At 41.1% G+C, this 14,775-nt stretch overlaps 1 protein-coding gene across 1 annotated transcript in view; it reads right to left on the reverse strand.

The window, feature by feature from the left end:
- LOC140246213 (cytoplasmic FMR1-interacting protein 1-like) overlaps positions 1-8,505 on the reverse strand; it is a 71,178-nt gene extending 62,673 nt beyond the window's left edge. The window contains exon 1 of the mRNA XM_072325663.1: positions 8,429-8,505. The gene's annotated coding sequence lies outside the window, so the exon portion shown is untranslated. The remainder of the gene's footprint in view (positions 1-8,428) is intronic.
- Between the last annotated feature and the right edge of the window lie 6,270 nt (positions 8,506-14,775).

The following is a 14,775-nucleotide window of genomic DNA, read 5'->3' on the forward strand; positions in this document are numbered from 1 at the left end:
CATCATCAATTTGCCATTTGCATTTATAATTAACATTGAATGTTCAGAACTGTTTTGAGAAAATTAGCAAAACTTCATAACTTCCTTAATTTTCATCCAGTTTTGATCAAATTTTCATCACTGTGCTTAGAATATGTTACAATGCACTCCCATTATAACAAACATGGCTACAATGTAAATAAAAAAAAATTCTCTTTACAACAAAGTGAATATTCAGGTCCAAAAATTGTCATCTTTATGTACTGAACTGTTTAACTGTTATGAATTTCGATATAACCACAAAAAAAAAACCCAAAACAAAAAAAAAACAAAACAACAAAACAAAAAACAAAAAAACCTGGTTCCAAGGACATTTTTTAAAGGGAGTCAGCACACTGAACCCTTTTTTCCCCTTTTTCCAGACTAGCTTTCAACTGGCTTATCTCGAAAGGGTGCGGCGCGGAGTGGAGCGGAGCGGAGCGCTCAACGCTACCGTTCGAGACAAGGTCTCGAATGGGTGCGTGAGCTAGTCTTAGAAGCCAGACTTTTTGTACCCGTCATAGTTCGCGAGGGGACTACTGTATAAGTGGTTATTTTCGCGAGGGTTTAATTTTCGCGAATTTCGCAAATCACAGTTGGATCGCAAATTTAACAACACGCGAAAGTGTCGCCATACACTAGCGTAACAATGCCATGCAAGATAGCGTTGGTGTCAATTCGCGAAAACAACATCTCGCGAAAATATCTGTACGCGAAAATAACAGCTTATACAGTATATGAAACAGGCTCCGTATGCACACACACACACACACACACACAAATGCTACGCACTTCTAATCAATTCTGATTGTTTTATCTGACAAGGCTTGCTGGGAACCACCAAACTTAACACATAATTCTGAAATTCATTAGGCCTTATGAAAATTTCTCCAAAAACATGAAAATGCTACTTCTCGAGACATTTTACAGTGGATTTTCATTCTATTTGTTTTATCTGATAGGGCATTGTAGGAGCTATCAAACATCTACACAGAATGCTGAATTAATTATGTTAATTTATGCAAATTTATGTCACGTCATGGGATCTACAATGAGGGGACAAACGCCCAGTGTAATTTGCTGAATAACTTATGAAATACATGTAGTGTTGTATTTGTTTCTAATCAAAAAAACAAAACAAAACAAAACAAAACCCCAAAAAAAGTACCAAGACAAACAATGTAAAACTGTCAAACATACTTTGGCGGCATGGTTGACGGTGGTAAGACTTGTTGTGGTCACGGTACCTATTATTGCCTCTATCTGTAAGAACGAGTGAGCGGCAGAGGCGTCGATGGGGGGGGGGGGGGGGGGTAGAAGCATCCTTTTGCCCCAATAATTTCGGCAACGTAAAATTCATAAAACGCAATGCGAAAATATGTTCCAAAATACATTTTGAAGCCACTAAAATTTTCATGAAATACATTTTTTTTAAAGCTAATAAAAAGTTTTGGTACCTCAAAAGTTTCCCTGAATTTCCGTGTTTCAGGTTAAAGTACCTTTCATATAACTAACACTGTGAGACTCACTCGCCCCAAAGTGCTCTCATTTCTTAGTAATCATGCAATTAACTGCGACCAGCAGCCCTATACGCATAGCGTAATGGGGCTTCGCATTGTAGCATCCAGGATCATGACAGATTTAGTATCGCGGGTAAATATCAACTTAAAATCCAAAAAATTCTTCAATTGAAGACTTACCAATTAAATTGAAGTCTTGAAAACAGGCTTCGGGCAACGTTTGGTTCTGCCAATAAGTCCCTTTCTGTTCGAATTGATGACTGAATGTGACTCTGTCGAGAGAACCTTGGAGAGCTACATACACTGATTACTACGGCCAGCACATACGCACACATCACATGCGAACAAATTTCAAATCCATGAACGGATAAGATGTTTGTGTGCGCATGCGCTGGCCGTCAATTCAGTGTACATAGCTCTCCCAAGGTCCTCTCGACCGAGTCACATTCAGTCATCAATTCGAACAGAAAGGGACTATTGGCAAAACCAAACGTTGCCCGAAGCCTGTTTTCAATACTTCAACTTAACTGGTAAGTCTTCAAATTGAAGAAATTTTTGGATTTTAAGTTGATATTTACCCGCGATACTAAATTTGTCATGATCCTGTAGGCTACAATGCGAAGCCCTATCTAGCTATGCGCATGGGGCTGCTGGTCGCAGTTAGCTACTCAGTATGCATACGGGGCTGCACGCTGCTGGTCGCAGTTATCATGCAATAATGGTTTCGTATAATACGTGTACTACCTCACCGCCGTACGGCGGCGGCTCTGGTACGAAACCATTATTGCATGAAAGACATGAGAGCACTTTGGGGCCCCTTAGTCTCACAGTGTTAGTTATATGAAAGGTACTTTAACCTGAAACACAAGCTATTGACAAGGAAATTCAGGGAAACTTTTGAGGTAATACCAAAACTTTGTATTATCTTTAAGCTTTTGCCCCCCTCCCCCCCCCCCCCCCCCCCCATCCAAAACATGGATCAACGCCGCTGGTGATCGGATGTGAGGTAGCTCATGAAATTACGAATCCTTTTCATTGAAGAAACGCGTGCTGTCAAGATTTCCCACTTTGCCCATGAGACCTCTCTAAAAGTATTATGGGATGGACAGCTGACCGCCCCTCCATCTAGATCTTGTGTATGATGATCGAGGCGGACGGTGGTGGACTGGACTGGTGGTGTCAATATTATGTACCTTCATACCAAATTGTATAAAAATCCATCTGTTACAGTAATCTCACGTGTTTGAATGAAACCAATTTAGCTATTTTGCATTGAAAAAGTATGACCTACATACTATAGAATGAAAATCCACTGTAAATGTCTTGAGAAATAGCATTTTCATGTTTTTGGAGAAAATTTCATAAGGCCTAATGAATTTCAGAATTATGTGTTAAGTTTGGTAGCTCCCAGTAAACCCTATCAGATAAAATAATCAGAGTCGATTAGGAGAAGCATTTGTATGTGTGTGTGTGTGTGTGTGCGCGTACGGAGCCTGTTTCATATAATCCCCTTGCGAACTATGACTGGTACAAAAAATCTGGCCTCTAAGACTAGCTTACGCACCCATTCGAGACTAGCCCCCCCCCCCCCCCAAAAAAAAAAAATAAATAAAAATAAATAAAAATAAATAAATAAATAAATAAATTGAATAAACTAGTCCTGCAGTTTTTTTTTTAATGTTTATCCTGGTAATAATTTAAATTTCCTCAGAATTTAATGATTGCATTTAAGCTGGCTGCAATCTTGGCAAAGTTATGTAGGAAAACCTACAACTGTGTATATCATCCTCTTCAAAATAAGTCTCACCTACTATAAAAGCTTTTTGCCAAGCTGTTAAAGTGTCAGTGGTTTCAACACCCATGTAGTAATTGCCAGTAAAGTCGTTTTGAAGTAAAGAGATTTGACATGTCATAAATATTCATACATTAGTAGATGAACTTGAATTTAACTGGGTGGCAGGATGCATATGCAGAACTCAACAAACATCCAATGTCATGAAAAGAACCAATAATTTAAACATAAAAATGAAATGTAAATTTTGAAAACAAACAAACTAATTTTGTGATTAACACTCCCAGGTTGACATGAATTTAGGTATACAGATCTATTGGAATTTATTTACCGGTATGTCATAGAGGGTTCTAATGTCTGATAGTGGTAAGCTGTATAAACTGTGTATTGCAGGAGCACAGACAATATGCTGATGTGGGATGCGAAAATAAAGCAGTATTACGCGTTAGGCCTTAATTTATTTTGATTCTCATTTTGAATCCGTCTGTATGGCCTTAATGGCACTAGTGTACTTTCGAACCTGTTTGTCAAATGATTTCCAAACATGCACAAACTCACTCTAAATGTCCAACAGCCTTGAGTATTTGCATCTGAGTGAGATTCAAGGCCAGTAGAAAAGAAATTTTCACCATTTTGACACTTTTACACTTGTCGAATTATGTCGATAGCAGCTAGTACGCTCCGCGACAACTGCGTTACACAGGAGTAGACAGCGCAGCACGGTGTACACACATTCACAGCAGCGAGCACCACGATTGATCTAAATGTAGCTAACAGCGATCAGAGCACGTTCTTCTATGGTATCTTTGAAAAGATAATACTTTTCTGCCTTTCTCTCGGTGCGGCTTGTAGTTGCAGGAGTGAATGAGGATTGGGGTTGTTCATGTTGTGTGTGTTTGTCTGTGTGTACATGAGCGCGCTTACATGTGTGTGAGGGTGTGTGTGTTTGTGTATGTGTATGTGTGTGAACGAAAGAAGATTGTGAAAAATGTGGTTATAAGACAAGGCTAGGGTGAAAAAAACAGGCCTATAAAGCCAATAATATGGCTCGAAAAAGGGGGGGGGGGAAGGAAATGAAAGAAAATATAAAAAATGGAAAAAATGAAACAAAAGGTTTACAAAATAGAGAGTACACTAAAAGATAATGGAAGGACAGAAAGAGAAACTTGCATTATAAAGGAAAGCAAGGGAGAGATGGATATGTTTGAAAAGAACAGAGGAAAGCAAAGAAAAAATTTATAGATTGAAAACAGAAGAGCACTAATAGAATGAGAGATGAATTATAACTGGACAAAACCAAAGATGAATAGGAAGGAAAGAAAAAATTTATTCTGGTTGAAAAGGAAATTAAAGAAAAGGATTCATTAGAAAGACATAAAAAAGATACTGGAGAGGATAGAAAGGAAAGACCCTTGTAGTTGGAGGGAAAACAACCCATGAAGGAAACAAAGAACAATTAGGGAGAAAGTACAGTTTAGATTAGATAATTGAGAAAGTTAAACAAGAATAAAACCATAAAATAGCAGAGAAGTGATTGATAGGAAGGAAAAGAAAAATTTAACTATAGCTTCTACCTGAAAATGAAAGAAGAAAAGATAGAAAAGAAAGAAAAAGATATAAGTGGCAGCACACACTCGCGCACCCGCTCAACCGCTTTGAAGCTACAACTGCTAATGCAAAACTTGGCCGAGGAAAAGAAAAAAAAAAACGACACCATAGAAAAAGCCGCAGTGTGGCTACATTGGCAAAATCGTGAAATCGGCCCCACCGGAGTGCATGTGCCCCCGTGCGCAAGCAAGGTTAGGTTAGGGTTAGGGTTTAGGGTTAGGTTAGGGTTGTATTCATGGTAGGGTGTCTGGTAGATTTTTGCAACTGGAGAAATACACGTCATTTCACACAAAAACATACATAAATAATGTCCATAGTTAACATAATACATGTGCAAAATTTCTCACCATAATCATAACGGTGAAGTTATGAGCAAATAAAAACAGTGTATTTTTCATCCTTGCGCTGCTAAAACCTTGGCGATAAAGTGGGTCGCGAGCGTAATGAAAATTCACTGTCAAACGCACTCCAGTGGGCAATGCTATTCACTGCGTTTATCACATTATCAAAGCGCACATGTTTCTATAAAGGCTAAGCGCGCATCCTTGTCAGCTTGCACACCTACCCAGCTACTCTAGTAGCTGCGAGGCCCGCTTCGATCCCGCGGCACGTACTTGCACTCGCACGCACTGGTTTTCTCTGTGATGTCATAATATACATCATGTATGCATGCCAGCAATCGGTACTGTGCTATCGCGCTATCTACCGTACTGCATGCACTTACGGTTAAATATTAGCAGCTGGGCAAATACAACACGGAAAGTGAGCAACCGAGGTCGCATACAGAAAAATTTATTGGTCCGGAGGAATATTTACTCATTTTTGACATTAACGGTTCTCTTCCATGAGAAAGGATTCCGTGAAGCTAGACGTACAGTGTAGTCTCCGCAGAACATATTTCTGTACACGGGTTTACGAGATCGATGACCCAGTATGCAGTACGTATAAACGTCGGTCTAACAGCACGGCGGAGTAAAAGCGCACACAGTAGTCAGTGGTGCATGTGCAACGCTATAGCTTTTGGTCTACAGATTGCATGGAGACGCGCACATGTACTCACATTATGTACCGGCGGTGCGCTATGCTGTGCGGAGGCTGAACATTGAACCTATATGCAAAACCGACTCGACTGTTCTGGAGCTTCGCATAAGTGCGTGCCGTAACCATGAGTCATGGCGTGTAACTACGTGTCTAAGACTCGTAGGCCCCGCCTCACTCAGTTCGCTGATGCTGTTACTATGCTGACAAGGTATCCCGTTGAATAAGCGAAAAACCAATGCTGTTTTTGGATTCAGCACCATTGAATCCTCCAACACCAGCCTGGTGAGTTTCACAGTCGACGGAACAGCTGAGTTATAGCGATGTTTAGGCTTAAATCTGAATTTAGGTAGCAATACGTCTTGATATCTGAACTCATCATAGGACGAGAAGAATGAGACCACCACAAGGCTGAAGCTTTTATGTGATACCAAATTTATGGGGATTTGTTCCCGGGATGAACCCGTGAAAATGCCTGAAAGGTGATTTTCAGCCAAAATTGTGGGTCCCCTTTCCGACCAAACGCCCGCCCTAAATTTGCCCATTGCCCAACACGCACTGAACGCATCTGAAAGTCGTAAGTTTATTTGAAAATGCTAGCGCTGTTGCAACCAAAATGTGACTTCCGTGATATCATATGTATCGAAAATAATATGATAGATTTCTCTTAATATTGTAAAAAAAAATGTTTTGAAGTAGTTTTATGCTCTTTATGCATAGAGACCTAGGTCAAAGATGACTTGTGAACTCGCGACTTGTGCGTGAATTTTGAAGGGGATGACAAAGCACATCGCGCTACCGACGCCCTATTTATGGTGGTTAAATTGACCGTTGAATTAGTTGAGGGACATAGGGAGTCCTTCCGAGAATAAAAAGTTGAAGACCAAAGAAAAAAAATGAGAGAAAGGGAGGACGAAAGATGCTATGCTGTGGAAATCAGCCTCACCGCTGTGTCAATCTCGCGTAAACGGCATTTGGTAGGACCGTGTTCACGAATATGTGGAAGAAAGCCCCACCCCCACCGCCGTGCTTATCTACCGATGAACGCCACATGGTGGGGCTGAAATCACGAGTATAAACAGGTGAGCTGCCGTAGTGAGTACGGACACGCAGTGCCCGTGGTCATGGTGGTGGGGCCTATTTTATGAGTATGCCGCTACATTCAGACCAAATGATAGACCCGAAGTGCATGCGCTGAACGTATTTGTACTGTGCTTGCGTACAGAGCAGTATTTTCACTTGACCGAAAGATCGGTCTGTATCTGTCCGTCGGGGAATGTTCCGCCGAGACTGCGTCTGGCTTCACGGATCCCCTCCATATACAGACCGAAGTCAATGATCCCAGCTCCTGTGTGGAGCAACGCGCACAGATCAAACGTTACGATAAACCAAATTTCAGACTGCTTTTTTACATTCAAACAAGTTTGACATGACATGACACATTATGCAGCAATATTTGGGGTTAATTTCTCACATTGTGCAATCGAAATACTCACAGTAACTCGGTTATAATGCAGAAATTTTATCCATATCGCAACATCGCCGTTCGCTAGCAGTAAGTCGCCATTTTGAATCTGTAAACCAATCACATGCGAGGTACGTGTTTAGTGAAAAAAAAAAACAAGTAGAAACTACCTCGCATGTGATTGGCTAATAGATTCATACTGTATGTTTCTGCAGTTTGAACGTGACGACGCGACGGGCTGGTTGATGTGTGTTTTACGTTGAAAATTCTACCGATATGTTGGATTATTCATTAATCTGGTGAGTGTAGTCTATTCTTGAAGTTGATATAACTATACAAGCTTAAATTTGCCGACCTAGGGCCGTGAATTAGACGCAATCGAGAAGGGTGAGGTACCTCACCAAATTTTCCATAGAGACAGTGGTTAAGAATATCCACACAGCAATGGGTACTGGTACCTTCCGTCTGTCTACGGAGGACAGCGTCAATGGCAAAATATAAAAGAGTCCTCCGGACAGACGGATCTTTCTGTCTACATTTTCACTAACCCCGGCGCGGGGCGCTGTAAAATTTACACAGTATACGGTACGTACTGGGCCTGGGGTCGCTGCTGCGGTTACATTTTTACCTGAATTTCAAGCGATCAAGATTTCCCAATAATTCTCCGACATTTGTAAATACTAAAAGCGTTAAAAGTTTCTATTCGACTTTGGAGACCTAACCATATTAGATGAATGTATTTTACTAGGTTACTGAATAACAAGCAAGGGTCAGTTTTCATGTGCATGTTTGGAGATGATTTTGACAAACAGGTGCAAAAGTACACTGTCACTAGCGCCGCCTTAGGCAAGGTCTAAGAGTATTAGACAAGAGGAAGAACCTACTTCCGAACCGTAAATTTTACATGCATAGAGGATAGTCAGGTCAGACCATTGCATTGCGAGCGAGCTGATCCTACGACCCATACCCATGCTATGTATTGCTTACCAATCTGACTGTCACCACACGATACACCTTTCCTACGACGGTGCCGTTGCACCTCTCCTGATCCTGCCGGCCTGTAGGTGTCGTTGCAAGGCTCTTCAAGCGCTAGAAACTTTGGTTAGCGAAAAGACAATGTTCTCTATCCGTGGCGTGGATCCGGAGAAGTACATGATTTCGCCGTCATAAGTGCACCTCTCCAAGCTAAACCTTATGGAGTCTGTCATAGATGTGGTATGAGCGATGAGAGTCGATTGGGACCTGTACATGTCGGAGATCAGAGATACGAGAGAATATTGTTTACGTCAGTCAAGCGAGCGAGCGAGGGTACGGTACGGGTGCGTCGCGCAGCGCAGCGAGCTTGCATGGATGGGAGGGGCAATCCCACATGAACGAAGCGGTTCCACCAGTGTAGTCTGGCTCCCAGACCATCTTCTCGTACGTATACCAATTTCCTTCCTAGCATATTAACGCCCTCTAACGACAAAAGAAGTAGCAGGTTCAGCTGGATGGTCAATCGTATCATCTAATCAGGGCAATAAGCCAGTTCGCAGTTCCACTTTGGGCATGAGCAGAAGAAAGGTCATTCGTACCAACAAGCATGTTGGCATATGTGATGTAATGATTATTCATGTAATCCTAAGGGCCTATAAATGCTGCTTGCCGGCACATCCACCTGACGGCAAAAGTGGTATTTGGTAATATCAATAGAAAGAGATTGTTAATACATTCAAAGCAAAATAATGAAATTGATGCTTTCTCAAGTGTTAATTGACGGATCATTCTAGCCATCTAGTCTACGCAAGTTCATTCTTTGTTTGGACAGGTTCAATGAATTCCATAATATTTGTTACATAAAGTTTACGCATTAATATCGCTAAAAAAATAAGTGAAGTGCCCCTAACCGACTGCAAAAAAAAAAGAAAAAAAAAGAAAAAAAAGAAAGGTCATTCGGCCTAATGTGCCCATGAGCTAACTCCGAAATGGCTTATTACCTCCCGAGGGTAATTCCAGCCCCCCCCCCCCCCCCCCCCCGCCTATCATCTACTGGTTAGTGATAATCCAATCCATCCAATCTCCGCTTCCCCATTACAACTGACGTCTTTGCATAAGATAACGTTGCACTTTTACAAATAATTCAAATTTATAATCTTGAGGCCACCCTTTCCCTACTAGATCCTGATACTAGCAACAGACAGTACTCTTTAAACCACCTGCTTAAACCCTGATTTTCCCTTTCCATGTGAATTCGAAACAATTGTCTGCATTTCTGCAAACGCTCACTTTGGAACAGCGCACATCAGTGGCGACGGGGGAGCACCGGTCGCGCGCTCCCCTTTAATTTTTCTTAAAACAAAAGAAATACAAAGAAAAGAAAAGAAAAGAAAAGAAAAGAAAAGAAAAGAAAAGTGGTGCTTGCCAATCCCCTTTAATTTTCGACTGTAGCGGTTGTCAGGCCGTGAAACCCTGAAGTGGCACGAGAAACGGCACGGGAAGTCCCTCCCCCCCCCCTTTTTTTGTGTTTTGCTTGTCAGCTGATTAAACTCGGAAGTGGTACCATATACATATTATTTTGGAATTCCTGGATCCGTCCCTTCACAGGACTGTTATAACACACATCAGCTTTGACGATGCAAACGCCTTTACCAAATGAATTTCCCCTGTATATAACTGTCAAGTCGAGTTGTTCCCATCATTTGAAAAGTCCATTTTGCTAAGTATATAGCCTTATAATGATATAATATAGCTCCTCCTATTATGAAGAAAAACATTCCCCGATGGTTTTCATTTTTGTTGCCATATTATTTCCAAAAGGTATAATAATTGCATTTATACCTTTTTTCATTTACCCATATCCTCATTACATTCGTTTTCCTTATTATACAATTCAAAACCTCTTCTTTGCATCGTAAATTGTCTATATTTTCCCGAACAGCAACTCTTTATCTTTAAAGGAGTCATGTCTGCGCACAATACTTGCCTCACTTCAAAAGCATCAAGATTGATTCACATCATTAATCCCATGAGATGACGTATACTTAAATCACTATTGTAGAAAGTAGTATGTAATATTATACGGAAGCCCTACTCGTGCCTTATGTCAATTTTGATGTAATGTAACTGGTTGAAAACCATCATTTTGTTCACAACTGTACCGATCCCATTAAGTAAGCCTATACACATAGATTATTTTAACCCTGTCTCAAAATTGAGCTCAAACTGAAATAACTGAGTAAAATACCTTTAAAATGAAATGGGTATAGAAATGTCTATTTCTTGCAATTTCACAGAGAACAATCATGTCGTATATTTTTAGCTTCTGAAGTGCTTCTGCAACTTCATCCAATGGTCTGAGACAATGATTTCACATAAAACCCCTTTTATTCGCCTTCACCGTGCGATCCGTATCAAGTATAAAAGTTGACGCAATAGATCTGTAAACATTCTTCTCAATCTTAAACCCCCGGCCCCATGGCGGCTGGCAGCATACCCTTTTCGCATAGCTTCATTTAAAATATATCAAGGGAATCATAACTCAATCATCCTATATTGGAGATTTAATCAGTTATATATCGTAATTTTTAATGTTTCAAGTCATCCATATAGATTATCTTTTGAGTTTCTTGTCATGAACGCTATTCTCTAAGTTTTGTGTTTCACTTTGCATGCGTGTATGGCACTTTTCCTCTCCTCTCCTTATGTCCTTTGACACTTTGAGCTCGCACTAAAAAACAAAAACAAAAAACAAAAAACCCAACATTAATAGCGTATTTAAATACTTTCTCACTTTCTCATTTTCATTAAAACCCGAACAAGGGACTGAACTTTAAACTGTTTTAATCCCTTTCAAAGCGTCCTTCCACTATCATTTCCACGTTCTCTCCTTCCCAAACTCTTTATCCGCACACAAACGTATGAATTTCACATTATAATTTCCCGTAAGAAACATCATTTTCATTATTTGCTAAGACCCGAGTGGTCAGGAATGACTGATGTAATTTCTCATAATAGAGCCGTTTTCCCCCCTGAAGATTATTCGATTTTAATCTATGGGCGGCTTGACCGATGGTTTTTTCTTTTCTAAGTCTGGATTTTGTTCCATGTATTGATATATCAACCAGATCAACTTTCCCTAGGAAAAAAACAAAAACAAAACAAAACACACACACAGTCCAAATCATGTCTAAATTCAGTATCAGAATTTTTCTCAGACCTATGTAATCCATACACAGTGGGATGTTGCATGCACATGATACACACATACCTGCATTCACACTCACTCTCATAATAGGGTGCACGTCACGAGACCGACACCCACGAGTCATACAGCCATCACACGAGTCATACAGCCCATGACACTATAAGCAAACAAGGCCCACGAGACCGACACCGTGTTGTATCTGTCAAACCATGGAGCTACTAAGTCTCTGTTAGTATGTACAGGTTCAATTCAATTCAATTGGCAAATTTATTCCCGTTTTTCGACAATAAGAATATAATATGCATCTCACTTTCTTCAGTGACAGAAATCATGTGAACAAAACAATGCGCGCCCTTACGAAAAAGTCCTGTGGTACTCCTGTGGTAATTACCACAGGACGGTACCACAGGACAGTACCACATGACAGTACCAGAGGAAAGTACCACAGGACAGCACCACAGGAATTGTCCTATGGTATTTTGGGACGTACCACAGGACAGTACCACAAGAATTCCTGTGATATTTTGGGACGTACCACAGGGCAGTACCACAGGAAAGTACCACAGGACCGGTACCACAGAACAGTACCACAGAACAGTACTACAGGAATTCCTGTGGTATTTTGGGACGTACCACAGGGCAGTACCACAGGACTAGTACCACAGAACAGTACCACAGGAACTGTCCTGTGGTATTTTGGGACAGTACCACAGGACAGTACCACCGGTCGATCATTACCGCACAGCATTACCACAGGGCAGTACCACACAGCATTACCATGGTACCACAGGAGAGTACCACACAGGATAGATCGAAAAAAAAAATCTGGGAGAATATTAGCCACATATCAAGGAATATTCCTGATAGGTGAGTGATGGATTTCAGGACAAACACGGCCCTACTTAATAACCTGTCCTACTCCTAATATATAACCTCAAACGAGAGTCTAATGGCCAAGTGCCATTCTAGTCTTATGATAGATCTATATAGTCATATCCTATTCCTAGGTAGCCATCGACCGTATCAGTACATATATGTATATGGCCGTCTATCCGTAAAGCATTAAGGCATGGTTACTAACTAGATTATACTTTATTATCAAGATATGAAATTACACTTTCATAACAATATCTATGATATTGGGAATAACATAACATAATTAGACAATCTTTCATAAAGTTCAAAGTAAGTCCCACATTAATACTTTTACTTTTTAAGTCATTTATGTATTTTCTAAAATCTAGAGTGCTTTTTATGAATATTCATGAGCTATGTAAAAATTTGTACCACAGGGTACCACAGGAGTACCACAGAAGTCCTTATGAAATTTCTCATGCTTTACATCAGCACTTTCACTAAATAGGTAATACTGTAGGAGTATAGGACAGGTTAAGTAATGGCAAATCAATTGCTATAATTCACAGCATAACTCATCTATCAATTAATTGAGGAATATTAATATGTGCTTTTTTGTTTATATATTTGTTATAAATTTCAGTTGATTCTGCCTTACAATTTTCCTGTGTGGTACTCCTGTGTGGTACTGCTGTTTGATATTCTCCTGATGTGATAGTCCTCTGGTATAAAATGTTAAGAAAAAAAAAAGAATATCCTGTGGTATTTTTCTGTGGTACTTCCTATTGTATATGTGTGGTATTGTTGTGTGGTATTGCTATGGGGCACGACTGTGTGATATTACGCATTTAATTTGCTGTGTGGTACTTCTGTGTGGAACAGTACAATATTATGATCTTCCTGTGGGATTTTGGGACACATACCACAGGAATATCACAGGATTAGTTCCTGTGGTACTGTCCTGTGGTAATGTCCCAAAATACCACAGGACAGTTCCTGTGGTAATGTCCTGTGGTAATGTCCTGTGGTACGTCCCAAAATACCACAGGACAGTTCCTGTGGTACTCTCCTGTGATATACATCGAAAATTACCACAGGAATTCCTGTCGTACTATCCTGTGGTACGTCCCAAAATTCCACAGGACAATTCGTGTGGTACTGTCCTGCGGTACGTCCCAAAATACCACAGGACAAGTCGTGTGGTACTGTCCTGTGGTACTATCCTGTGGTACTTTCCTGTGGTACTGTCCTGTGGTACGTCCCAAAATACCACGGGACAAGTCGTGTGGTACTGTCCTGTGGTACTGTCCTGTGGTACTGCCCTGGTACTGTCCTGTGGTACGTCCCAAAATACCACAGGACAATTCCTGTGGTACTGTCCTGTGGTACTGTCCTGTGGTATGTCCCAAAATACCACAGGACAAGTCGTGTGGTACTGTCCTGTGGTACTATCCTGTGGTACTTTCCTGTGGTACTGTCCTGTGGTACTGCCCTGTGGTACTGTCCTGTGGTACGTCCCAAAATACCACAGGACAATTCCTGTGGTACTGTCCTGTGGTATGTCCCAAAATACCACAGGACAAGTCGTGTGGTACTGTCCTGTGGTACTTTCCTGTGGTACTGTCCTGTGGTGCGTCCCAAAATATACCACAGAACAAGTCGTGTGGTACTGTCCTGTGGTGCTATCCTGTGGTACTTTCCTGTTGTTCTCTCCTGTGGTACGTCCCAAAATAGCACAGGATAATTCATGTGGTACTGTCCTGTGGTACTGTCGTGTGGTATACGTCCCAGAATACCACAGGACAATTCGTGTTTATACTGTCTTGTGGTACAGTCCTGTGGTACTTTCCTGTGGTAATGTCCTGTGGTACTGCCCTGTGGTACATCCCAGAGCACCACGCGAGCTTGTGACACAGTACCACACAGTTCCTGTGTTAACATATATTTGTGTGGTTCATTGTGTGGTACCAACCAGTACCACAGGAGTACCACATGAGCCTGTAAAACAGTACCACACAGTTCCTGTGGTAACATTTATTTATGTAGTACATTGTGTGGTACCGACTAGTACTACAGGGAGTACTCTACAAGCCTGTGGTATTGTACCACACAGTTCCTGTGGTAACATTACAAGTGTGTGGTACACTGTGTGGTACCGACAAGTACCACAGGAGTACCACAGGACTTTTTTGTTAGGGTAGCTCCATGGTCAAACTCGAGGGCTGTCTTCACCTAGTGTCGAACTCATGGGCTGTATGACTCGTGAGCTGTAGGCTTATGACTCCTGGACCTATTT

This window comes from Diadema setosum, chromosome 2 (genome assembly GCF_964275005.1).
Source record: "Diadema setosum chromosome 2, eeDiaSeto1, whole genome shotgun sequence".
Taxonomy (NCBI): Eukaryota; Metazoa; Echinodermata; class Echinoidea; order Diadematoida; family Diadematidae; genus Diadema; species Diadema setosum.